Raw genomic sequence first — 27,605 nt, forward strand, 5'->3', positions numbered from 1 at the left:
GGTCAAAAGCAAAATATTTATCATCTTTAAATTTTTTGGATGTGCGGCTTATGTTCTAATTGCTCCACCACAGTGCACAAAGATGAGTTCCTAAATAAAGTTGGGAATATATGTTGAATATGAATCTCATTATATAATTCAATATATTGCCAATGATAGGAGATTTATTTAATGAATTAGTTTTTCCAATATGAGGGGGAGAGAATAAACAGTTGGAAAAAAAGATTGATTGTTTGCATTATCATTATCTCATTAGATCCTCGCACTGAGCACTGTGAACTTGAAGTTCGAAGGATAATGCAATAAATATTATGAATCAACCTGCTAGATTTACGACCTACTAAGAGTTACTAAATCTTAAATTCCAGCTGTAAATGCTTCAATTAGAATTGATGTCCCAGCAGGACAATCTATCAATGTAAATGAAATTAAACCACGTTTAAAACGTGGAAGATCAATCGGTTCCAAGGATAAAATCCTAGAAAAAGAAAGGAGCAAATGATCAAAATGATCATAATATGGAGACAATTGATTATGAAGATTCTGAAGACATAACTTTCTGTAAAACCCCATAAGAGGTTCAGGTACCTGAAAATAATGAAGAGATCTTGATTAGTTATGTCATTGCAGGAAAAAGATGGAACCAAAAAGATAAAGTTGTCGACAACATTTTTGCATATTATATTATTGTTGAAATAATACAACAAGACGAGGATCTTGAACATAAATTTGTTGATGAATATAAATCAAGAAATGATTGGCCAAAATGTAGAGACGTAATTCAAGCAGAATTGAATTCGCTTGAAAATAAAAGTTTTTGGACCTGTAGTCTAACATCTGAAGGTATAAAGCCAGTGGGTACAATTGAGTTTTCTGCGAAAAAATGAAATGAGAAAAAGAATGAAATCGTGATATATAAATCATGAATTATGGCACAAGAATTTTCGCAGATGCCTGGCATTGATTACATGGAAACATGTTCTCTTGTGGTGGATGCAATTACCTTTAGATATCTTATTAATCTGGCAGTATATGAAAATTTTGACATGCGTCTAATGGATATTATTACAGCCTATTTATATGGCTTACTCGAGTGTGAAATATATATGAAAATCCCTAAAGGATTCAAAATGACTGAAGCATATAAAAATTCTTAGGAAGTTTGTTCAATAAGGTTTCAAAGATTATCAATGCATATATGGTAATCTCCTTAGTGGATATTTACTAAATGAAAATTATAAAAATGATCCAATTTATTATTGTGCTTTTATTAAAGGATATGGATCTAATTTTAGTAAGTATATATGATGATGATTTAAATATCATCGAAACTCTTGAAAAGTTTCCAAAAGCAATAGATTATTTGAAGAAAGTTGAAATGAAAATCTTGAAAAGACAATGTTTTGTCTTGACTTGTAAATTGAGCATTTGACGAATGTGTTATTCCCAGATTGACACTGAGAGGGGGGGGGGTGAATCAGTGTCTTCAAAAATTCACTTCAATGTGAAGCTTTTTTAATCTCGAAACAAGATTAATTAGAACATTCTCGTAGCTATTAACTGCACAAGGACACGTCCACCACACACCACAATGTGGCTGTGTTTACTAGACAGTGTACCACCACTCTGCAATCAAGGCACTCCAATATGTGCAACAAAGAAAAATAAACAAAGAACGCAATGCACCAGAGTTTACGTGGTTCGGCCAAATTGCCTACATCCACAGAGTAATAACCTACCTAGGGTTTCGTATATTACTCAATACACTCCTAGATATTTACGCTACAACAGTCCGGAACACCAATCCCTGCTATAGTCTAAAATGCAATTGGACAAGGGCACCAACCCCAACCCCTAGACAAGCTCCAACTTGCTAGGTCACAATGTAAACCAATAATTCAAGTTCCCCAAATTACATTCATGATCTAAGTTCTTCATCATTAAACATAACCTAGAAAATAATAGACAATAACTTGTGAATACGAGTTACCTCAACTTGTGTAAGATGCATGGTAACAGTACTTGTTTCTCTTTTTCTCCAACCTTTCTCTTTTCAATCTTTTTCAGTTTTCTCTCTTTAAAAAAACCATACAACCATGTTCCCTTCTTTTCTTCTGCTGCTTCTTCTTCCTTCTCTTTCACTTTCTTTCTTGTTCAGCAAAAACAAAAGACTTCCTTCAACAGCAACTTTTTATTGTTCAAAAACGCAGTGTCATGAAAAACTACAACGCAAGTGTACGAGAGGAGTTCAAGAAGATGAAGAAAAACTTATTCCCAAGCTTCAGATCTCCAAAGCCAACCAACGTCTTCTGGTTTGACCTCCACGCTCTTCCCAAGCTCCTCAAAACGTCCTCTCCCTTCTGTTGGAGTTTGCTCTCCTTTTATAGATTAATTAAACTCAGAGTTTGAATCAAACTCAGAGTTCCTATCTGACTTAAACAAGGAGTGTTTTGACGTACAAATCGGACTAACTTAGAGATCTCCAATGAACAATCCCACCGTTGGATTTGAAGATCAAGAAGTCATGAAGCTCTCCTCCAAAAATTGGCTCAATCGGACACTAGATGACCATCCGATGAAGAGGTTGATCAAAACTGGACAGAGACCCTCAAAAACGGGATTCTTGAGTTTTCTTTATTTGAATTGGATTCTTTCTCTCGGAACCTTTTTGTGTGTTGCTGTACCATATCAAAGCCCACTTAAGTTGCCAACAATGACAACACCTTCATTTTAGGCCAATGGAACAACAGAATGAAATATTCGTTCATCAATCAACTTATATAGAGAGTATTTTGAAGATATTTTATCTAGATAAAAACATCCATTGAGTACCCCAATGGTTGTAAGATTGCTAAATATAAAGAAAGATTCATTTCGACCCTAAGAAAATAGTGGATAATTTCTTGGTCATAAAGTATCATACTTAGTGCAATTGGGGCATTAATGTATTTTGATAATAGCATAAGACCAGATATTGTATTTTCTATAAGTGTATTAGCAAGATTTATCTCTTCTTCAATATAAAAACACTGAAATGTTATAAAACATATATTTCAGTATATTCGAGAAATTATTGACATGATATTATTTTATGAATGTGGACATCAACTTACTTGTTATACAAATGCAAGATTTTTATCTGATCTATATACAACTAGATCTCAAACAGACTATTTATTCACAAGTGAATGTTAGCTATTTTATATTTGGTTTAGATCATGATACAACATATTCAGGAAGCATGCAGTCTTCTATTAGAAGAAGAGGTTTGAACAATATTATATGAAGATTATACTGCATGCATAGCTCAATTGAAGCGATGATACATCAAAGGAGATGGAACGATACATATTTCACTGAAATTCTTCTTCATTCATGGTCTTCAATGAAATAGTGAAATCGATGTTCAACAAACTCGTTCAAGTGATAATTTGACAGATTTATCTACTGAGAAGTTGCATACTTCAAATCTTGAGAAGCTGGTATGTGATATTGGAATGTACGACTTAAAGATACTCAATGATGTTATCATCGGGGAGTAAAATACGTGCTGCACTCTTTTTCCCTTAACCAAGGTTTTGTCCCACTGGGTTTTCCTAGTAAGGTTTTTAATGAGGCAGCTACCAATATGTATTATTAGATATGTATACTCTTTTTCCTTTACTAAGATTTTTTCCCACAGGGTTTTTTCTTAGTAAGGTTTTAACGAAGTACATTATCTATTAATGAACATCCAAGGGGGAGTGTTATAAATAATATTGATTGTGGATATTCATCACCCTCCAATAGACAATACTTCCAATTGAAGATCTCAACCACCTCAGCATACAATCTTGGTGATTCACATTCTCATATTCATTGAAGATTACAGTGATCTCAACACGCAATGTTGGCATCAATATTTCCATTCTATCACCTCTATCTTGGCGGCAATCTATATTCCATATCAAGAATATCTTATTGTGTGCAAGAATCATATATTGTATTTCCATATCAGAGTAGATGCTCCTTCTACTATAAATATGTAATGCACTCAACTGAATGAATTACTTCTGATTGATCTTATTTTAGTTTTCTTCGTTGTCTCTGATATATTCTCTTTATTTTATAACATAATTTTATTTTTTTATTTAGTTGTTCTTTCTTTCTCCTAAAATTTGATTCTACTAATAGCAATTTGAATCTCGTTAGAATTCAGCCATTGATTTTATCAGATCTAATCATAATCATTGATTTTTTTGTAATTCTTAAATTTTTTCTTAAATTTTCATTCCTATTAATGAAAATTCAAATCTCGCTTAGAATTTTAGCTTAATTTACCTAAATTTTTAATGTAGGCCCACACGTCAAAATATAATAAAATTTTATGAAATGGGACCCACGGTGGGTCCTACATTGGCCCAAGTATATTCGGCCCCCCTCCCATGTTCAATCCTGGCTCCGCCCCTGAATTCGGTGTGCTACTACTAATAAGGTATCAGTACCATACCGAATTTCAAAACCAGATATTGAAACTATACCATACCAAATTTATATGATACAGTATAAAAATTGTATTTCGCAAAATCGTACTATACGATTTCAATGCAAAAACAGCGCTTAGAAACAGTGTAAATATGGTATAATTTCGGTACAAAAGAAAACATTCTTCTCGATATAATTTTTTCTTTGCATATGTAAATTTCTCAATAGCCAATTCAATTGAAGTTTAATGCATTTCCATCATACTAATATCACTAAAACAAAAAGCCAGTAAAATTAGATATGACTATACGCAAAGTGTGTCAGTTTAGACTTAAAGACTAAAACGCAAAGGCAAGGATGAATTAAACATATGCAGCCATTAACTGGTTAGATGGGTAGTAGCATACTAGAAATTGAATCATGATAGCAATGGAGGCTCAAGGAATTCCTAACATTAGGATGTGAAACAATCTCACAACTTTAAATTTATTCATTTGTCAAAACACATTTAGCTTTACTCAATTTGAAATCAAGCAAGTACAAGGAGAACATGAAACAAATTAAAATAAGATTTTGAGACTAGAAGTAAAAACTAATAGGAGAGAAGCCTGGGTGAATTAATCGATATTGAAAAGAAAAAGAAAAAGAGGGAACAGTGGGAGGGGCTGGCCGAACAGGAGCAATGATTCACATTTTTGATAAGCATGCATTTATCATTATTTATTTGAATTAATTTTTTATACTTAGTTAATTAAAAGAGAGTTCATTGAGTATTTTGTGTTTTTTTCATGAATAAAGTGATTTTGGTTATTACAAATAATGTGGAGCAAAGTTGGCAAATATATTAGATATTTGAGGATTTTAATTAAAATAAAATCATGGGATTCAATCTTCATGCTCAAGAAATCATGAATGTTAAGATCCAACTTAATTGATGCAAGGAAAGCATGAATCTTAGCCAAATTGAAAATAGGTAGAGGTGAACAAAATTGGTAATAAGATCTTAAAATCGTGTAAATATATTCACCTTGAGTATTTTAGGCATATCTTTATCGTATAAACTCGGATTGCAACGATTCAAGATGCTGTAGAAAGATAACAAAAATATCTACAACTTTTTAGTTTTGAGTTTTTCAATAATATTAACTAATAAAGGTTGAATTGAAGGGTAGAGATGACAAATTCATTGTTTGTGCAATATATAAAAGGAGAAGCCACCACAGATGGAGAGAAGAAAACACTACCAAACCAAGCTGCCTTGCAAAACGACACTCTAAAGGACAATAGAAGAAGACACTACCAAACCAGGTCGCCTTTGCATAAGGACACTCTAAAAGAACATGATCGATAGACTCACCAACTTCCCACATCTTTTGCAATAGGGGTTGACTTTCAATTGTTTATCCCTTATTGCTTCGCTCGTAGCTAGGCCTTGTGCACATGCCTCTGTTTGTGAAATTAAAAGTAACTGCAAGCGCACAGTATCGTGTAGCTAACGGGTCGATCTCAGGGAGATATGCCACATAGAATTCAACTTCTTAATAGTAATGCGAGAGTGGAATGATTCAATTTTTGTTAATTAATTAACTAAACTAAACGATCCTAATCCAATCATCTAATGCAATCAAATTGAAACGAAAAATAAAGCAAACACAATCAATGCATAAATAAAAGACATGAAAAAAAATGCGAACAATAAAAAAAAAAGAAAAATGAAAGTGATTCGAGTGTCAGCTCTAGATCGAGGGTTGGGGAGTATAATAATAATGACTTTGACCATGGACCCTTTGCCGTAGCTTACAATCCACCGATCGGGGGAACAGATATTAGAGAAAAAGAAATTGCAAAAAAGAAATAATCAAAGCAGCAAAAGGAAAGGAAAACCTTAACCAAAGAGAGGAACGACTGTAGCAGGCATCTTTGATCAAGGACCTAGGGGAAGGGAGAACAATAAATAAATGCTGAAAGTAAATTTCAGAAAGTAAATAACAGAGTAATAAAAGGAAAGGGAAACCTTAACCAAAGAGAGGCACGACTGTAGGCATCTTTGATTAAGGACCAAGGGGAAGGGAGAACAATAAATAAATGCTGAAAGTAAATTGCAGAAAGTAAATAACAGAGTTATAAAAGGAAAGGGAAACCTTAACCAAAGAGAGGCACCGATCAAGGATCCAAGGAAGGAAGACATAAATAAATGCTGAAAAAAGGGGGAGGCATATCTGATCAAGGACCCAAGGGAAGGGAGAACAATAAATAAATGTTGAAAGTAAATTGTAGAAAGTAAATAACATAGTAATAAAAGAAAAGGGAAACCTTAACCAAAGAGAGGCACGACTGTAGGCATCTCTGATCAAGGACCCAGGGGAAGGGAGAACAATAAATAAATGCTGAAAATAAATCCTAAATTAAGAATATGGAGAGGTAGATAGAAGCGGGAATGGAGGGAGGAGAGAAGATTATTGAAGAAGGTTACTTACTTGCGAATTGAACAAACGATTCAAATCTTAACCAACCCTAACAACCAGATTTAGATCTAGAATGATCTAAATCTGCAATTGCTAGACCCAGAGAAAAACAAATCTTAAAACTGGAAACTTGAACTTGAATTGCATTACATAGACAAATTAAACCTAAACATTCAATCTAGAAATTTAAATTTCACAAATGCAAGCAAAGAAAACTAGAGAAAACCTAAATAAACTGAAGAGAGAAGAAAGAATGCTTCCACTAAGCTCTAAAACACCTTCTCCTTTGATGGAGTATGCTCTCCTTTTATAGAGTTTACATGAGATATGAATCTTGACAGAATTTGAATCAAACTCAGGGTTCCTATCTGACTCAGCCAATTAGGGATTTGACATACTAATCAGACCAATTTAGAGAGATCATATGCATATTTCCACCGTTGGATTTGAGGTTTAAGAAGTCGTAAAGCTCTCCTCCAAAAATCAGCACGATCGGACATCGGATGACCGTTCGATGAAGGGCCTGATCGAAACTGGATAGAGACATTCAAAAACGGGATTTTTGCCTCTTCCTTCTCTAAATATAATTCTTTTTCCTATTTTTTCTTTCTTTAATCAAATCCCAAATAGGAAATAAGATATTGAAGTATGCAAGGACTCTTTTCTCCATTTGGACTCTCTCAATAATATCTTTGTAGATTTGATTGATAATTTATAATCTCAGCCGTAGATCAAATTTGCCTTCTTTATCTCTTCAATATTTCGGAGTTTGTCCATAATCACATCTCTAGCCCATCATGCTCCACATCAGGCCCATTTTCGCATTTGAGAATTTGAATGGACCTCTTGACATGTAAAATTGCATGATTCATACCCAAAACTCCAAATGTTTGCTTAAATATTAAAAAGTCCTAAAATCTGCAAAAGCAATATAAAACCCAAGGTAGTTCCACTCTAAGTGTGTAAAATGCATGCTTTTATGCCCTAAGATTTCACACATAAATGTGCTCATCACCCTCCATAAGAATGATTTCACCTTTAACACGGTTTTGCAGTTTCAAATAAGTTTCAAAGCTATCGAAGTAACCAAATCCCATTTATGTTCCCTAGAAGATGAAGGAAGAAAGTTCATTCTTAATTTGGTCTCTACTATTACTTATCAAATGATAAGTAGATTTAGATGAAAAAAGCCCATTCTTTGATGCCCCAAACTAGTTAGTCCTCAGCTTGGAATTGACCAAGTTTATACTTCTAATCCTTCTCACATCCACTTCATAAAAAAGTTGGACATGCTGGTCATCCAACTTTACAGTACCATTCAAGGTTGCCAAGTGGCTAAGTTTAGCAACTTCGACAATTTAGCATGTCTTCATTCCCAAATAAATTAAGCTATTTATGGCGAGAATAAGGCTGCATCCTGTTGTGACCATGCCTTAGATACTGCAGTTTTGGGAGCCTCGTTGACTGGGTAAGGCACCTGCTGTAACTGGTTCAAATTAAATTTTCATTTTTGTTTTGCAGATAAATACAGCAGGTTGCCTTCAAGAGTCATGCAAAGTTGAGAGGACGAAGAACATTGATGTTGCCAAGTTGAAGAGGATCAGTGACATCAAACACCGCTTGCAAAGTCCACTATTAGCTTACATGGCTTTGGAATAAGCCGCATCAATTGACACCATAAAAAGGAGTGTTTAATCACATGATGTCTTACCCAAGTAATGAAATGAGGAGAAAATTCAACTTGTGAGAGGAACGTGAGCAAGAATAAGCTCCACTACACCGAATCATAAGCTTTCCTTAGGTCCATCTAGGCCATGAAGCGCGGGACCCCGACATCCAAATGATACCCTTGTATAAGTTCCTAGCATGGAAGAATATTCTGAGAGATGTGTCTCTTTGAGATAAATATTGTGTGACTAGTTTTGATCAACAAAAGGCCACCACCTTCAATTTGTTTGCTAAGAGTTTGGCATGCATTTGTAGATGAAGCACCCCACTACAATAGTCTATAGTCACTAAAAGTCTCCTGAGAATCACCCTTGGGTATAAGGGTAAGTCTCCAAAATTTCACTTGATCAAGTAGGTATGGCCTCTCAAAGATATGAAGGATAGCCCTGCGGAGATATGAGGCCACAACAATATCTTAGCTTTTCTTATAACAAAGCGCTCCGAGCCCATCCGTGCCAGGGTAGATGAGGTCTTCTAAGTCCATTATAGATAAGGTTATAACAGTCTTTACAGTTGTGGCTGCTGTACTACTAGCAATTTTAATGGAATTGAAGCTTTCTGCTTTTTTTTTTTTTTGGTTGGAAATAAAAGATATTATTGAAAGGAAAAACCTCTATTACAACATATTCCTAACAAACAAACAGTAAAAGCCAATAAAAAAGGGGAGGAGGAGAATTAATAGTAAAGAAAGCTTCTTGTGTGAGAGCACTATCCTTAGCTAAGGAATCCACCACCATATTAGCCTCACGAAGGACGTGCCTATACGTGATAGACTCAAAGGATTCTTTGAGGTGCAAAATGTTTGCAACGATTGGGTATACCTTACAAGGAGACTTTGTGATGTAGGCTATACAGTTGAGAAAAAAGCCTTCATTTCTCATTTGATGGCCCTTCAAGGCTGGCCATCACTGCCTCCAAGCAGTATAAATTTGAACCATACTAATCAACCTTCATCTTCTTGGGTTGATCCGATTATGTTTGGGCTAGCTTTTCCTCTGGAACTTCTTGTATCACCAACTTCCTTTTACAGGGGAGGATATTGTGAGGCTCATTGATAGGAAGCTTTCCTTTGCCTTTTGTGGGAGATTTGCTGAAGGTTGGCTGTCCACAGTGCCTGTAGATCAAGGTCTACATTAATCGATCTTGTATTAGGGCTCATATTCACAGGAGTTGTTGGTGGGGTCGGTGGGGAAGTGTAGAGTACAACATTGTCCAATGAGGAATTAGGTGAGGCTTTATGTGCAAACTCCGCAAGTGTGTGAAGTGGATCACAAAATGCATGTCCAATCTCGAGTGCTCGAATGTATTGTTGTTGGTGTTGTGCTTGTGGGATGAGTTGAAACACCTATATTCAGATGATTTTCTTCTTGTAGGAGGGGAGAGCATACCTCATAGATAAACGCTAGCTTAAGGAAACTTCTTTTAATCGCCTCTTCGATTGCTTTCGGGGCCACACCCTCTTGGAAAGAAAGGTCATTGCGAAAACTTAGAATAAAAGCTTCATCATAAAGCTCAGTGATAAGTTTGAGATGGTTGTTTCTTTTAGGAGGGATGGCTGCCAGTGGAATGCAATTTGGTACATCAGGAAGTGGATCTGGTAAGCTTGATTGGGAGGGGACGTGTTGTCGATATCTACAGTCCGTATGTTTATGTCCCATTCTAAGACAGTAAGAATATATAAGTGTTGGTCACATTTCATAGGCAAATTTCACTAAAATTTCTTCATTCTCCGCAACTTCAACAAAGACTGAAGAAACCAAGTCTTGGTTGAGAGGTATGATAACTCAGGTTGTAGGAACTTAAGGATGTGTACCATCTCCTTTTGGGTGCTCAATTTCTAGCACGTATATGACCTTATTAAAGATCATGTTGAGAATATCATGATCGTGGAATCTCCAGTGTTGCTTGATAATCTGCACCCACATGATAGCATACCGTAGAGGCATAATAGTTGCTGGAATATAGTGGTCCCAAGGTTGGAAGACAAGAAAATGATTTTTGTATGACCACGGTTGTGCGAACAATATGAGATTCATTGTTCTTTTTGTTCCACACTTAAGAGTGAAATGGTCAGGAGCTCCATCAACTAAATGCATGCCCTTAATCTCAAAGATGTTGGAGTTGAAAGCTTTAATAGGGAAGGTGAGCAAATCGTACATGGTGACTACAATACCATTAGCAACCCAACCCAAGAGACTGTATTTGATATTCTCCTTGATATCACTCAGCTTGCCACTGGATAATGAGACTTTCTCCAAAGGATGAACGGGGATTTCAAGTTTAGCAAAATCTATGCTAGTCGATCAGATGAGAGGGGGGGGGTAGAAGAATACATAGCCTTGATTGATACATGCAACCTAGTGAAAATCTTCAATTCAGAGTGAAGATCTATACCCTAGAATTCACTAACTTCTTTTTCACCTTGTGTTTGTGATGCCATGGCTTGTATCTGATGAATATATATAGAAGAGAGATAACGAGGAAGCTCATAGATAGACCAGCCCTTGATACTTGCATGAACATGCAATTTGCCATTCGTCGAAGATATGGAGGAGCCACATACAGAGGTTTGAAATAGTGCTTCAGTAGAAGGAGAAGTTGACAATATTGTGCAAACAGTTGATGATTCAGCTGATGGGTAAGAAACTTGGGTATGTCTGTCACAGTTAACTAGCCAATCTAAGCTTGAATTTGTATGACAAAGAGTACCAGTTACAAGTAGCATGGAATGAAGAGAAGAGATGAAAAGACATACCTGCTGTTGCTCTATTTTCCATACTGTTTTCAGTTGAAAAATAATAAGAATAACAGCAGAATAATGACTGAAATTATGCCAACCATCATTCTCACAAAGTACATGCCATTGAGTATTTGAATATATCATACTGAGAATGAATATTTATAAAAAGTTTGACTAATTGCTGTGAAGAGATGATGTAATCGAGGCCACCTCGCTTCCATGCATTGAGTCGGAGTTGAGGTGGAATGATATGAACCAAAGCTCAGGGCCTTCTGAAGGGAAGCAAACTCCAGGAGAGCAAGTTGCCGATATGCCAGGACCACTTCCAGGACCACCTCCAGCTGGGCAAAATGTGGTTATGCCAGGACAAGGACAGGGAACCACAACTGAACCTCTAGCATATCAGCACCAAAGCACGCCAAAATCCTGCTCGCCTAACCGATTATACTCTGTAAAGGCAAAAGGGAAAAGATTAGAATAAAAGTGTGAGTGAGGAATTTGTGAGAATGAGAGACTGATCTTATGGGGTAATTGATCTCACGGTTGAGAGACCAGAACGTCTGTAAGTAAAGGCTATAAATACCTGTGAAAAAGCAATGGAAAGACAAGAAGAAATTATCCTTATCTATGCTCTTCTCTGAAATTCTCTCTGTTCTTACTCTCTTTTCTTCGTCTGCAAGTGATCGCCCTCCTGGGTGTATCATTCTTTGGTCCGACCTGCCGGATTTCGAAGGATGGCGGATAATACTCGCCTACGGCATCTAGATGAAGCGATGAAGAGTTTGAGTACCACTGTTAGCAATACAACAGCTACTCAAGAAGGAAGATTGTCAAAGTTGCACAAATCAATGGAAGAACAAAAATCAGCAGTTACTGCAGTTGCTTCCGAACTGAATGCTCTCACAGGTAGGGTAGACCAATTTATACGGCAATCCTCAAACCCTGCACCAGGTCCATCCACCCCTTCAGGCTTTGCCTCCACCGTAGCATCCTTAACCACTACCACCACCTAAACCCTAGCCAAATCCTTCAAACCTAAGAGTATTAAACTTGATTTTCCATGATTTGATGGCATCGACCCCGCCAGTTGGATATTCAGAGCAGAGTGTTTTTTCGAGTATCATGTAACCCCTGAAGATCAACACATCCTGGTGTCTTCTTTTCACATGGAAGGCCCAGCGTTGCAGTGGTTTCAGTGGATGCATCGCGCCGGTCAGTTCACCTCTTGGCACTTATTTACCCGTGCTTTGGAAATCCAATTTGGGCCATCTGTGTTTGAATACCTTCGCGCCACCCTTGCCAAATTATCACAAACCACCACCGTTGTCGACTATCAAACTCGTTTTGAGACACTAGCCAACCGTATCCAAGACCTTCCTACCACTTTTTTGGTGAGTTGCTTCATCTCCGGATTAAAGAGTGAAATCCGCAATGAAGTCTTAGCCTTCAAACCCACTGATTTGTCTTCCGCTATAGATCTCGCTCAATTGTAGGAAGCAAAACTCCTTGATAATCAACGCGCTGTTTTCCGTCAAACTCCCATCAGCTCTAGGCCACTCCTGTTGCCCACCCCGAAACCCCTAGCCTTACCAACACCACCTACTCCATCCTTACCAATACGGAAGCTAACCCTACTGATGCAGTCACGAAGGGAATGGGGTCTCTGTTATAACTGCGATGAAAAGTATGTTACCGGGCATCGTTGCAAACAACGGCAGTTATTCTTGTTAGAATATGATGACCGATGAGCTCCTGTAGAGGACTCCAGCTATATCGCCGGAGGATGAAGCGGTGGAAGCAAAGGAGATCATGCCTGAACTGGCATGCCACTCCATCAATGGAGCGCAATCCCCAAAGACGATACGTATCACTGGAATGATCAAAGGAGTAAAGGTTCAGGTCTTGATCGATGGTGGAAGTACCCACAATTTACTACGGAAGGAGATGGCTCAACTGCTCGGTCTACCAATGGAAGTGACCGACGGCATCAAGGTGCTAGTAGGAGACGACAATAAACTTCGTCGTGATGGTAGGGTTCAACAAATTCATCTAGAGATGCAAGGTTACGATATTGTGGTGGGAGGGGCGCGAGGGACCACGCCACCGGAACACACCGAGCAAACGCAGAAGACCAGAGACCCGAAGGAACGGGCAAAGGCCACCCCAAGATCGCAGCCCAAACCGGGCACCCCAAAGGACCAAGGAAACGGAGAAGCGGGGAGAGAGAGAGAGAGGAGGAGGCGTCAGAATACACGAAATGGAGAATGGAGCCCCAAAGGGGGTAAAGGGAGGGACCCCCAACCCACAGGACCGGGACCCCGGACCACCAAAGCACCACGACCCCGGGGCCGAAGGCCCAGACAACGCCCGGACAACCCCGACCCAGGCCCAAGCCCCACCCAACCCGTCCCAAGTCATATATATATATATATATATATATATATATATATATATATATATATATATATATATATATATATATATATATATATATATATATATATAACAGGGGTCACAAGGGTACAAGAAATTAAAACGGCTCTCTATATAAAACCAACCCCTCCACCCGATGTGGGACTAAATAAAACCATGGTAAAGACACAATTAAAATAAATAAAATATTTATATGAAGTTTTAAACATATTTACAATAGGGAGCATGTAACAACCCCCGTAATTCTAACCTGGAATCCGTATTGCAGATCCGAGAACCCGAAGATCTAACCGGGTTGATTTGTGGAGTGTTCGGATAGAAGTCCATGATCCATGCCCTGAACCCATGGATCTAGATTCTCTTGATGAAGAACCTGCTTTACTAGGAAGTTGGACCTCTGGTAGAAGGCATGTGATGTTTGGAGATGTCCAGAATGAAGGTAAGACCTCCCTCACGTGTTTATTAGGGCTAGGGTGTGTTTTAGTTTCAACCCCACGAGCAAAGCACCTTGGTACAACAATGTACTAGGGGGCAGTTGCTAGTGGCGGTTGATTAGACCAAGCGACTGCCCCAAGCGACCACCTGGTCCTGGTTGCGGGGTTTTGCCCTCAAACTTCTATATATAGCAACCCTTGCCTATTTTATGAATATTATTTTCGGGATTGCTGTGTTTGGAGGTTAGGCGGATGTGGAGACGTGCTGGAAGGTGATCTGAAGTGCCATTGGTGACTTGGAAGCTCTTTCGCTTGTTCTACTAATCTGGTTGAGGTAAGTGATCCCATGTTCCTCTATCCTTGGCTTTGATTATGTAGCTTTGTCATCCTCTTTGGTTGTTCATGTTCCTTCTATTACAGTACCACCTTTTTAATCATTCTTGATGAGATCCGGTCCGAAAACGAAACCTTGCTTTTGTAAAAAGGATGGATCTAATCAAGGGGAGGATTTTGGACAACCAAATTGTTGACAATTGTTGGGTTTCGTGTCACCCTTGGTTGTGGGAGTGTTAGGTTTGGAATTCAAACTATGATCATCCAAAAATCAGATTGAAATCGGATGATCAGAAGCCTGAGTTTCGGATCTGAAACTCACTGTTTTTGGGGCGGTTGCTCAGCCTAAGTGACCGGCTGGTTTCCAGTGAGCTTGCAACTTCTAGATTTTGTTCGATTTGATTCATTCGACTTATGTATTATTGTAACCATGTATATATGTGTCATCTGTTTCAAGTAGGAGTTTTATAATTGTTTGCGGATTCCTTTTTTACGGATGATTTACTTATATGCAGGTAAGGACATACAACCTCATCTTTATGAAATGACTTGAACATGCTAGTCCAGTGTCTATAACTATTGCTCTTTTACTTTTATATACTGTTGTAACTGTATATAGCATGTTGATTTGATCTTATACTTCCTGTTTGTATTGTCTTAATATATACTTTATCAATTATGATATTGTTCTGTTGGTTATGTTATGATTATGATTGTGTGGTATGTGGTTGTGACGGAAAGGGTATTCCTTTGGGATATCTTAGCTGAAAATATCAGGGGGCTATGGTATGGGACATATGCTCACGGATGCCTCAAGAACCTTCATGACTATTGGATGACATACCTAGGTAGAGTCTAGATTTGCATGGTTAGGTACCCCCACATACTACTACCCTTTCGGTAGGGGAATTGAAGCCGAATAACCCATGATGATGGTGATGTGACTCTATTTCATCCTAGAGCGGTAACTAGTCCGTGCAAAGATTCAGTGGTCCACTGTTGTTCATGCAATGGTAGGGTTGCATATGTTAGGGTTGGGCTCATGGACGTCCAAGGAACGGGCCGGGTTTCGTGAGGAGTCATGAGAGCTTTCCGCCCCAATAATATGTGGATGACCATAGGGTTAGGGAGTGGAGTCCAATAGCGGTAGCCAATCCGTGAGGGTTTCACTCCTAGGTTGCGAAGGATATTGAACCGAGTTGGTTGGTGCTATAGGGGATGTATTTGGACTGCATGTAGTTATGTCACCATTATGACTTGCATTGGTTTAGAAACCCCAACATGCGCCAGTATTCATGCCAATGGTCGTGGTGAAAGAGTGTTGACTTAACCCCAGCCACGGTTTGTGAGCCAGGTGTGGACTTACCCCTTTACCCAAGATCTCTACAGAAGTAACCAGTCTTTGCCGGATCAGAGTGATGAGACCTACCTAGAGGAGGGCTGGTGTATATCTTAAAGCATGTCAGCTGTTGGAGACTTGCATAGTTAGATCTTAGCTGCATTTCATATTTTGCATATCATACATACCACTATTTATTTCTTTGATGACTATCTGACATATGGATGAGAATTGTTTGTTTCTTACTGAGTTCGTCAGAACTCATTCCTTTAATTCCATGTTATTTTAACCTGCACAGATGGAAGCTATGCGCCGGAAGATGGATTGGTTTTCTATGAAGAAACCTACTCCCATGAACCGGCAATGGAAGATGGAGATAGGCTGTGTGGGAGCTCCTACGGGTGCATGGAGTGCGCTTACAACACCCATCAATGGGTGTAGGAGACAAATTTCCAGACAACTCGCTGTTCGTCTAGAGAAGAACTAGAGAACCCCGTTTCTTGTGATTCATGAGAATCATTATTTAGATTTAGAAAAGAAAACTGGAAAGAAACTCATTTGATTTTACTTTTGTTTCTGCTGAACTCGTATTCTTTTGATCATTTATTTCTTTCCTTGGATATTTTATTGGAGTATTTGGACTCCTGTAATTCTTTTATTTAATTATAGAACTTATTCTTGCTCACGATTATCTTCACTTGCATTTATTATTATTGATGGACAAAAACCGTGGATCTTGTGACTGTTCGCACCCACGGGTTGTCGGGCGGGTAACCGAGACCGGCGGGTGGGGTGTGACAGAGTGTATACCCCTGCGTATGGTGGGAGCAGACGTGATCCTAGGGGCAGATGGATGATACCCTTTGAACCGATGGTGTTCGACTACAGTGACTTGAGAGTCAACTTCTAGGATCAAGGGCTGAAAGTAATTCTTGTCGGTGAAGTAAACCAAGGCCCATTTCAACTTCAATATCACGAGATGAGGAGGGTTATAAAAAAGGCCCATCATGCCATATTGTTCAAATTAGATCTAGCAGGAACAAGTGTACAACCCATCTTAGAGCCCAGTGAAGAATCACAAAGGCTTTTAGACGGGTTTGCAGATATTTTTGAAGAACCCGTGGCCTCCCTCCAGAATGGGCCCATGACCACATCATTCACTTGCAAATTGGTAGTCAGCCCGTTAATGTGAGGCCCTATCATTATCCCCATTTCCAAAACGAAGAGTTGGAAAAGCAAGTGAAAAAAATGCTAAGGACTGGCGTGATCCAGCCCAACAACAACCCATATTCCTCCCCAGCATTATTAGTTAAGAAGAAGGACGACACATGGAGGTTTTGCATCGATTACTGTGCCCTTAATACGATCACCACTAAGGATCGTTCTCCCATTCCCACCCTTGACGAGTTATTCGACGAGTTGCATGGGGCCAGTTATTTTTCAAAGATGGATCTTCGCTCCGGATACCATCAAATTTAGGTAAGGTGAGAAGATGTGTCGAAAACTACTTTCCGCACCCATGACGAGCACTTTGAATTTTTGGTGATGCCCTTCGGGCTCACAAATGCTCCAGCTACGTTTCAAGCAATGATGAACGCAGTCTTCAAGCCCATCTTAAGGAGGTATGTGTTGGTTTTCTTTGATGACTTACTTATTTTCAGCCCAACTTGGGAGGCCCATGTAGATCATTTGGAATCAGTCCTGGAGCTATTAAGGGCCCACAAACTTTATGCCAAACGTTCTAAATGCCTATTTGGTCAACAAGAAATTGGGTATTTGGGCCATGTGGTCTCAACCCATGGACTCTTAGTGGACCAAGACAAAATTCAAGCCATTAACAAATGGCCCATACCCAAATGTATTAAAGATGTGAGAGGCTTTCTAGGATTAACTAGGTATTATCGGCATTTTATAAAGGGGTATGCTCAGTTGGCCTCTCCTCTCACTAATCTTCTACGGAAGGGGGCATATGAATGGAACCCAGCTGCACTTGAGGCGTTCCAGGGGCTGCAGCAGGTCATGACCAGAGCACCAGTATTGGCCTTGCTGGACTTCACACAGCCATTCACGGTGGAAACGGATGCCTCCGACGTAGGTATAGGCGCAGTGCTCTCTCAATCAAAGCACCCCATCGCCTTCTACAGCCACAAACTCTCGCCACAACTTCAGTTCGCGTCCTCCTATGTGAGAGAGATGACGGCGATCACTCAGGCCGTAGCAAAGTGGAGGCAATATCTCCTTGGGTCTAAGTTCTACATCCAAACTGAACAATGCAGTCTTCGTGAGCTTACAGACCAAACAATACAAACACCGAAGTAGCAGCGTTTCCTCACCAAGTTTGTGGGGTACAATTTTCAAAATTGTTTACAAACCAGGGAAGGAGAACAACGCTGCTGATGCGTTGTCTCGCAAACCAGAAGCCGGCAACGAATTCTTCTCTCTCACTCGGATTACTGTGGACATTGTGGAGTCTCTAAAAAATGAAGTGCGGGAGTCTTCGAAGCTTCAAGCGATCTGTGCAGCCATGGCAATAGAATCACAAGGATCACCTGGATACTCGGTCAAACAGGGTGTGCTCCTATTCCACAACCGATTGGTTTTCCCCAAGGGCTCAGCGTTGTGGATGAAATTTTTGGAGGAATTTCATGCCTCACCACAGGGAGGTGAAACCCCGGATCTACCCCAACCCGTGGCTCAAAACGAGAAACGGGCCCGAGGACGGCAAAGTGGGCCACAAGTGGAGCCCGAAGGGTTGGAAATGGAACCAAGTTGGTGGATGACCCTTGTGATGATTCATCAACCTCCAAAGTTAATTGAAGAGAGAAGATTAACATGATGGTGTAAAAGGGTGACTTGAAACGGCCAAGATCGGGATGGAGAACCGAGACACGAAAAGGATCAAAACGAAGAGCGCGAAAGACCTTCCAGCAAGCCAAAGATCTCCCAATTTGGACTGTTGACCCACCAAACACGACCGGCGACGGCCGGTGAACAGCCGCCGACCACCCCCAGCCCGGGGGCGGAGAAGGGTTTACCCTTAAAACCCTATTGAAGCCTCACCAACCGCATTAGAAGGCAGACGAGGCTGAGGCAAATGAGGAGGAGAAAGCAAGGGAGAGGAAGGTCCTAACCATTTGGACGCGGCAACACCGGACAGCGAAACGAGGAAAGGTAAGAACATCAAACCCCTTCTTAAGCTTAGTTTGGAGAGTCTCGCAATAAATGAAGATTTGAGAGGAGCAAGGGTGAATGCTGCAAAAGTTCATTATGTTTCCCTTGGTTTGTAAGTGATTTGTGCAAGTTGTTGCAAACAAGCATGGCCCGGACCAGAGAGCACCCGAGAGCCCAAAAGGGGCTTTGATTGAGATGGAATTAGACAAATGAAGGATACAGGACCCAGCGCCAATTAGACATTCCCAAAGCCGCTCGATGACCGAATCGAGGGAAAGATTGCGAAACAGGGAGAAAGGTGGGCAAAACAGGGCGATTAGGCGTGGGGATTTGGGAACCATTAAAACCCAAGACTCAATATGTTATTGATCTTCTTACAGATTAGGAGATTATAACACCAACCGTAAGTGGACGGGAACGGAGAGCATGCTAACAAAAGGGAGGAAAACCAACCTATCTGCATGTTTAAATGTAATAAATCAATGATATATGCCGTTAATAATTATCTTGTGATTGTGTGGGACGCACGAATGAAAGGAAGCAAGACTGCTCTATCAAACTGAAAACAAATGAGAAGTATGAGATGGATGAGATTGAAGGATTGAGGACCAAACTAAACAGATATGAAGAATAGGATGAGTTGAACAAAACCAAGCAAACAGGGGGGGCCAACCCAGTGAACACAGAGATGCACAGACAAGACAGAAGCTAAGGCAGAAGGGGAGGAACCCAGAGACACACCCCCGGGGGGAGAAGCGGAACCGGAGAGGGGGGGAGGCAAGCGGCCCACACACAAGAGAGGAGGGGCAAAAAGATAAGGGCGGGCGCAAGACCGGGAAAGATCCGGAGAGGACAGGAGAGCAGCAAAGGGACGACAGGGAAGGAAGAGACAAAGAGGGAGGACCACAAGATGGAAAGTAGAACAAAGGGACAGGCAGAGGGGAGAACGGACCAAGAGACGAGACCGAGACGACGGGCAAGAACCGACACGGCAACCAACCAAACGGGAGGAGAGAGGGGACCAACCCAACAGGGAAGGAACCCAACAACCGGGAGAACCCAAAGAGCGGAGGGAGAGGAGAGACGCAAAGGAGAGGGACAAACAAGGGACCAAGAGACCAGAAGAGAGGAGCAAAAAAACACAACACAACACACAAAACAACGAACAACAAGGGGGGGGGACGGAGAAGCAGAAGAGGGAACGGAGAAGAGAAAGAGGAGGCAGAGGGAACAGAGGAAGAAAGAGGAGAGAACCAAGGGAGGAGGGGGGCGAAGGAGGAGAAGAAGAGAGACGCAGGAGCAGAGCAAACACACAGAGGGGACAAGGGAAGAGAAAGGAACAAAAGCAGAACGAGTAGAAACAGAAAGGAGACGAAGACAAAAGGATAACAACGAAGATATGCAAAGCAATCTGGTGAGGAATGAGAAAGGCGGGGAACCCACGGGACGGGAGGGGAGGGGGTGGGGTGTGACAGGGAGGACACGCCGGGTTTGGCATACATATAAGCGGCTCTATTCCAACGTGTTCTGGAAGGGGATGAAGTCTGATGTTGAAAAATATGTAGCATCCTGTGCAATCTGCCAGCAGATGAAGCCTGAACACCTGAAGTCGATGGGACTCATGCAACCAATACCACTACCAGAAAGGGTGTGGGAAGAAATTTCAATCGATTTCATCACCGGACTTCCGTTATCAAAGGGGCGTTCAGCAATACTGGTGACGGTGGATCAGTTGTCCAAGTATTGTCACTTCTCAGCCTTGCCGCCTCACTATGCCAGTTACAAGGTAGCAGAATTTTTTTTTGATGATGTGGTAAAATTACATGGGATCCCTAAATCTATAATCAGCGATCGCGATCAAATTTTTCTCAGTTCCTTCTGGAAGGAATTACATCGTCTACAAGGTACCTTACTCGCCATGAGTTCGGCATATCATCCACAAATCGACGGCCAAACAGAGGTATCCAACCGGAGCTTGGAGATGTACCTAAGATGTTATGTTGCAAACGAGCCGAATCACTGGGTAAGATATTTGAGTTTGGCTGAATATTGGTACAATACATCCTACCACTCTTCAATCGGCATGACACCCTATGAGGCAGTGTATGTAAGACCCCCTCCATCGCTTAATCGATACCTCCCTGGAGAGTCCACGAACGCTGCAGTACACGATGAATTGCAAACGCGAGCAAATTCTGTAGTCAATGATACATAATTTGGTTCGTGCCCAGAATCGCATGAAGACTATGGCTGATCGGAAATGCCGTGATTGGCAGTTTGAGGTGGGAGATTTGGTTTATGTCTGTCTCAAGCCGTACCGACAAATCTCAGTCGTTGCTCACTTGAACCAGAAACTGTCGAAGAGGTTTTACGGGCCATTCAAAATCCTTAAACGAATTGGCAAGGTTGCATACCAAGTGAAGTTACCACCAATGTCCCAGATACACCCTGTATTCCATGTCTCAGTCTTGAAACCATATGTTGGTCATCCCTCTCCTGCAACACCTCTTCTAGAGTTACCCCCTGCAAAATTACAACCTCTGGCTATTGTACAAACTTGATCTATTTGGCGACGTGGAATTCCGGTGACTTAGGTCCTCATTCAATGGGCAGATATGCCTACCGAAGAGTCATCATGGGTAGATGTCACAGTCATTCAGAAGCAATTCCCTTGTTTCAACCTTGAGGACAAGGTTGATGTTGGAGAGGTGGGTATTGATACGAACCAAAGCTCAGGGCCTTCTGAAGGGAAGCAAACTCCAGCAGAGCAGGTTGCCATTATGCTAGGACCACCTCCAGTTGGGCAAAATTTGGTTATGCCAGGACAAGGACAGGGAACCACAATTGAACCTCTGCGTTTCAGCACCAGAGCACGCCAAAAGCCTGCTCGCCTAACCGATTATACTCTGTAAAGGCAAAAGGGAAAATATCAAAATAAAAGTGTGAGTGAGGAATTTGTGAGAATGAGAGACTGATCTTACGGGGGAATTTTTGGGGTAATTGATCTCACGGTTGAGAGAGCAGAACGTCTATAAGTAAAGGCTATAAATACCTGTGAAAAACCAATGGAAAGACAAGAAGAAATTATCCTTATCTACGCTCTTCTCTGAAATTCTCTCTGTTCTTACTCTCTTTTCTTCGTCTGCAAGTGATCGCCCTCCTGGGTGTATCATAGAATAAGCTAGGAGATGCGATCGTGCCTCCTTGTAGCTTTAGCTATTGCATGCAATCGATTATCTGTGAAGACCACACTTCTAGAGATTGTAGAAGTTGTAAGCAATTGACTTCAGAAGGTGCAAGTTATGATCGCGATTGACATTTGTAGTAATATGTTTGCCACTCGCTCACGGCATCTATGATGGACAGGAGTCATAAGAATTATAATGAAAGATGAGATATTGTCGCTCTGAAAAATGTAATCATGCATGCAAGTGTGAGGAAGAGATCATGCTTAATCGCTCCGAAGGATAGATCAGCCTATAATTTCTGATTTGAATTGTTACAAGAAAAGATGACACTTTGCTGCCATGCACCATAAGTCTGAGGAAATATAGAAGATCTGTCTCTGTAGAGAAATAGTGAAGATCTAGCTTTGGAATGAAAAATTGATAGCCCAAGTCCCTTCAAGAGAGTAGGTAGACTTTGAAACCTGCAAAACAGTGAAGAGAGAGAACATGCAGTACTCGGCAAACCTAGATCTGGGGCTTGAAGAAACAGAGCTTAACCTTCATTCGTTGGAGCTTCGTTCTCTCTCCTCTCTAGTTGTTGATTTCTCTCTTGAAGCTTTCTGCTTGTTAAAGATAAAGCGAGGTGTTGGTGTTTCAAAGATATTATTTTGAGGTGTTGTGGAGTAAGTTGCCCTTTGTTTATTATACTAGAAAAGAAGCAAATGCAAAATTTTGTTTTTTCATTGAAAATGCCTTAGATCAAACCTCATAGGTTTCAAATGAAAATTACTCAAAACAAATTATCAATAATGAAATCTTGATTTATCATGATTAAACGAATATAAATATGATCCATACCTATCTAAGGATAAATGCTAAGTTAGCTTGGGCTAGGGCAGGTTGGGGTTGGGTTAAGCTAAAAGGACCTAGAGTTGGTTATAGCAGGGGAATAAGTAGGGTTTCTTGGGTTGGGTTTGCAGGAAGAAGATGAAGGATCTCCATTAAAGAGATGAGGACGAGGGTAGAAAATGAGCATGGTCCCCGATCTCCAGCAAAGCGGTGCCAAAGGATTACGAAGTTTGATAGTTGCATAGAGGGATAGTAGGGTTAGTTTTAGAGGTAAAATGTCACACACAAGGAAAAGACACTCTTTTGATTAAGTTTAAAAGTCTAAAGTTGATTTTATTTATTTTTGTTAATTGAAACATTAAGGAAAACCTAAAATAGCTAATCATGTAATTTTCCATTCCTTTTGATGGAATTGTGGTTAGTCTAGCTTACACGTACCTCGACTAGCTCTCAGAGATAGCTTTTTATATATAAAAGAGAGAGATAATTATTTTATATAGAAGACAGAGCTTTGGCCCTAAAAGATTGAAACTATTAACCTCATCACCACCTGTTAACCTCATTCATAAGGAGTTGGTGGCTTTTCCATTTTTTCCCCCTCCAACACTCAAACCACCTACCTAATCAAAAAAGACAAGAAGAGAGGATTTCTGTTAGTTTTTTAGTACGTAACAACCTTTTATTCATGGAAGCAAGGAAACCTCATAGATGATGAAATACAGGATTCCTTCAATCATAGAGTGAAATTCTAAGAGGACAAGCATATAATTACACAGTTATAAATAGATAATAAATTAAGGCTGCATAAGAAATTGCCTCCTTGTACCATGTGTGGAAATTTAACCTTTCGCACAGACAGATTATATCAACAATGATTTAAATTGTAGAGTGAGAAGTCAATAAACTTAGGTGTTGGGACTGCAACTAGGGGTGTTGCTTTCTTTAATTCCAAACCAAATTCATTTGACATGTCAAGCTCCACTCCATCTGGCAATTTCCATCGAAATGAATGTAAAATTGATGCAATTAAATGTGGAACTATTCTTTCTGCCTAAAGGGATTCCTACACAAACCCTTCTTCCAGATCCAAATGGAATATATCGAAAATCATTCCCATAATTATCACATTTTTCATCACCAGCTAAAGATCCCAAGAACCTCTCAGGTTGAAGTTGAACTCCAAAGGATTCTTCCAAGAAATAGGGTCTCTTTGAATTGCCCATGCATTCACCTTGGAGCCCATTGAAAGTTGACTTTGGAGCCCTTTGGAACCAGAAAGCCACCTGGGCACTAGGAGACGGGGCCGGGACCAGGTGGGTGTAGGCGAAGGACCTCCTTCACAACTCCTTGCAAGTAGGGGTAGCTTAGACAAATGAGACTCTTCCACCAAGTTGTTAAACCCCAGTACTTCTTCTATCTCTTCCTGAAACTTCTTCATTACATTTGGGTGATTGAATAGCTCAGCCATTGCCCACTCAACTACACTTGATGTTGATTTAGTCCCAGCCCCCTCACATCCTGTGAATAAATTTTTATTGAGATTTGATTTCGTATCGAATGTAAATAATTTGTCAGTTTAACAGCTAGCTTCTAATTAAGAAGAGTTCTTTCCAAATCGAAATGGAAGGTCATTTACCTGTAGTAAGGCCTTGATGTGAGGGATGGTAATTAGGCCAGGGACTCCATCTTTTGTGTTGAGATTGAACTATTGTAGTAAGATTTGCAAGAAATCTGTGTCTTGTTCACCAACATCATTCTCTTCTCGTTCTCGCCTCTCTCTTTCTCTCTTGAGTCGTTTATCAATGACAGAATCCAACAGCTGATCAATGCCCTTTACCGTCTTCTTCATTTTCCACCCAATACCTTGGATATCAAGCCTTGCAATTGCCGGGAAAAGGTCTGAGACGTTGGGTTCACCAAAAAGCAACACAGCTTTACCATTATTCACCGAACATCGATGGTGGTGCACTGCCCTTCCTCACCTTCAAGTGCATCCCCCACAACATGCTAGTTATGATATTAAATGTGGTAATGAACATCTGCTCTCCAATGTCAATGGGGGGTGCCAGCCTTGGAGTAGAGATGTCTGATCAACATGTTGAGGACCTCTCTGTGCCGGAGGATGTATGGGGAGGGCTTCAAGTCTTTTGTAATTTAGCAACTCCGACACACAAACTTTACGGAGCATCCGCCAATGGCTACCATAAGGTGACCAAACCAGACTATGTTAATGCCACCATAACTAGAAACAGTTGCCACCACCGGCACGTCATGGTTGGCAAATATTGTGTCTTCATTTTTGTAGATCTCCTTTGCTACCGAAGATGCTGTCACCACTATGCAAAGTTTCCTACCTATTGTGGTCAAACCCAGAGATACGATGGTCAATCAAAGTGGTTCAACTTGGCCATCACAACTTAACCCGAGCATGGGCAAACCGGAGTAAAACCAGCAGACCACACGCCAAGTATTTTAGTCACAAACCAATTCTTGTCTAAAGATAAGGACGAGAGATCACAAAGAGTCCATGACCAACTTCATCAACATTGTCCAAGAAGAGTTTGACTACCCTCAGAGAGATAGAATTCTAGTATAATTCTAAACAAGAATACCACAGGTAGTCGACTCCCATCAAACTATATAAACGAGTATCATCATAAATAGAAGGTAGGTGTTCTTAAGTTATTCTAAGAGAGAGAGAGAGAGGAAGTTGGTCATGTTTCCACTCTGATTGACCATCGTATCTCTGCACAACACTACCTAGTCGGAGTTTCATGAAGGGACCATAGGTTTCAGCAAGTTTGGCAAAACTCCGGTGGAGGTCAGTGCCAATGAAGGGCAGGTTGCCCACTATAGGTAGACCTACTGGCCCAGAGGAAGTGGTGATGTCTCTGTTGTTGACCATCGCCACCACCTTGCAACAGTTATTGCAGTTGCTAACACTAAGAAGATTGATAACACACAAGAAGCCTGTGTTGGGTTTGACAAGAAATTGTCTTTGTAGTGGCACAGCTCTCTGTCAACATGAGAAACGTTGGAGATCAGAGACATGGCAAAGACACAGGCCATTGAAGGTGGGAATGGCACGAGGAAAGCTCACTTAGTGACTCTAATGAGACCAAGCTTAAATAAGGAAACTACAAAACTAAAAGGGCCAGTCAAGGATTTCTTTTTAGGCAAAAACAAATAATATACAAATAGGGGTAGCTCAGCCATCGGAGTCAATATGGACCAATCTGAATTAGAATGAAACTAAAATCCGATAAGCATTATTCTATTTATCAATATCATATCGGTTTTGAAAGCAGCTGATTCCATATCTTCTACCAAAATGTTGGGATAAAATAATCCAATTCAAAAATGCTAGGAATCATCTTGGCAAATACGATTTCAATACCAATTTCGTTTTTTTGTATCGATTCTCATCCTCATTTTCTGACATTTTTCATTTTTTTAGGTTTTTTATATCCATTTCAAATCTTATTTTTGTTTTAAAGAATAGAAAAACCTCAAAAATCCAAAATTGATTTTTGTCTATTACGGATTCTAGGTAAAATAAATAAATTATATTCATCTTTGTGCAAGTCATTTAAAATCTCAATGTAAATTGAGGGTATAATAACAAACAAATATTTTTTTATTTTTTAATAAACACATCATTTTTAAGATAACTTCATTATTTCTCCTTCTCTCCCCCCATACCCTAACTATTTATTTGCAATTTAAGTGACGATAAAAACGCAAAATGACATTTCTGATTAATAGGTCACTAACGGTGTTAAAATGGAGCAGGTCTTTGTAAGGGATTGATTTTAGAGAGAGAGAGAGAGAGAATGCCCTATTTCCAACAGAAACGGAGGGAAACCATCTTACAAATCCATGAAAATATATGAGTAAACGGCAATTAATGGAGTACAAAAAACAGAAGAAAAAAAAGCAACGTAGATGGAGGTGTAAACTTGGAAAGAAGAAAAAATAAGGAACAATAAAAGAAAAAGAGAGGGGTAATTCTGAAATTTAAAAATGGTAGCAAAAAATAAAAAGCAGTTGTGGGATTAGCGATAAGGTATGCTAGGAAATAATTAGAGTAGATGAGGAAAGAAAATAATAGAAGTCATGGATAGGTGAGGTTACCGATGGGGCTCAGGATTTTTTCTCTCTGTGTATAATTTCACCTGTAGATGACTTGCCATGAGGGAATTTGAGTTGATTTGTCTACACAAACGAAGAATTAGAAGAATAGGAAGAGGAAGAGGAAGAGGAGGAAGAGAGATGGAAATCGAATGGTAGAAAGGGGGGGAAGAAGGAAAAGAGTGCCCACATGTACACACCAGCCACATATGCTCTCACAAACATACCTAAATCCATTCTATTCAATCAGTCTCTACCAAATGGGAATACATCACTAAAGATTCCCAGTTTATGAGCCTCAATCAATTTGCGCTTAAGTTCTGAAGGGGAAGTATTTCCCTACTTCCTCTT

General features: G+C 40.1%; 1 pseudogene; it reads right to left on the reverse strand.

The window, feature by feature from the left end:
• Window positions 1-23,988: 23,988 nt before the first annotated feature.
• LOC149028683 (geraniol 8-hydroxylase-like) lies at window positions 23,989-26,192 on the reverse strand (annotated as a pseudogene).
• Window positions 26,193-27,605: the final 1,413 nt, after the last annotated feature.

The sequence above is a fragment of the Hakea prostrata genome, chromosome 1 (assembly GCF_041222555.1).
Source record: "Hakea prostrata isolate BN-2017 chromosome 1, UWA_Hpros_2, whole genome shotgun sequence".
NCBI classification, from domain to species: Eukaryota; Viridiplantae; Streptophyta; class Magnoliopsida; order Proteales; family Proteaceae; genus Hakea; species Hakea prostrata.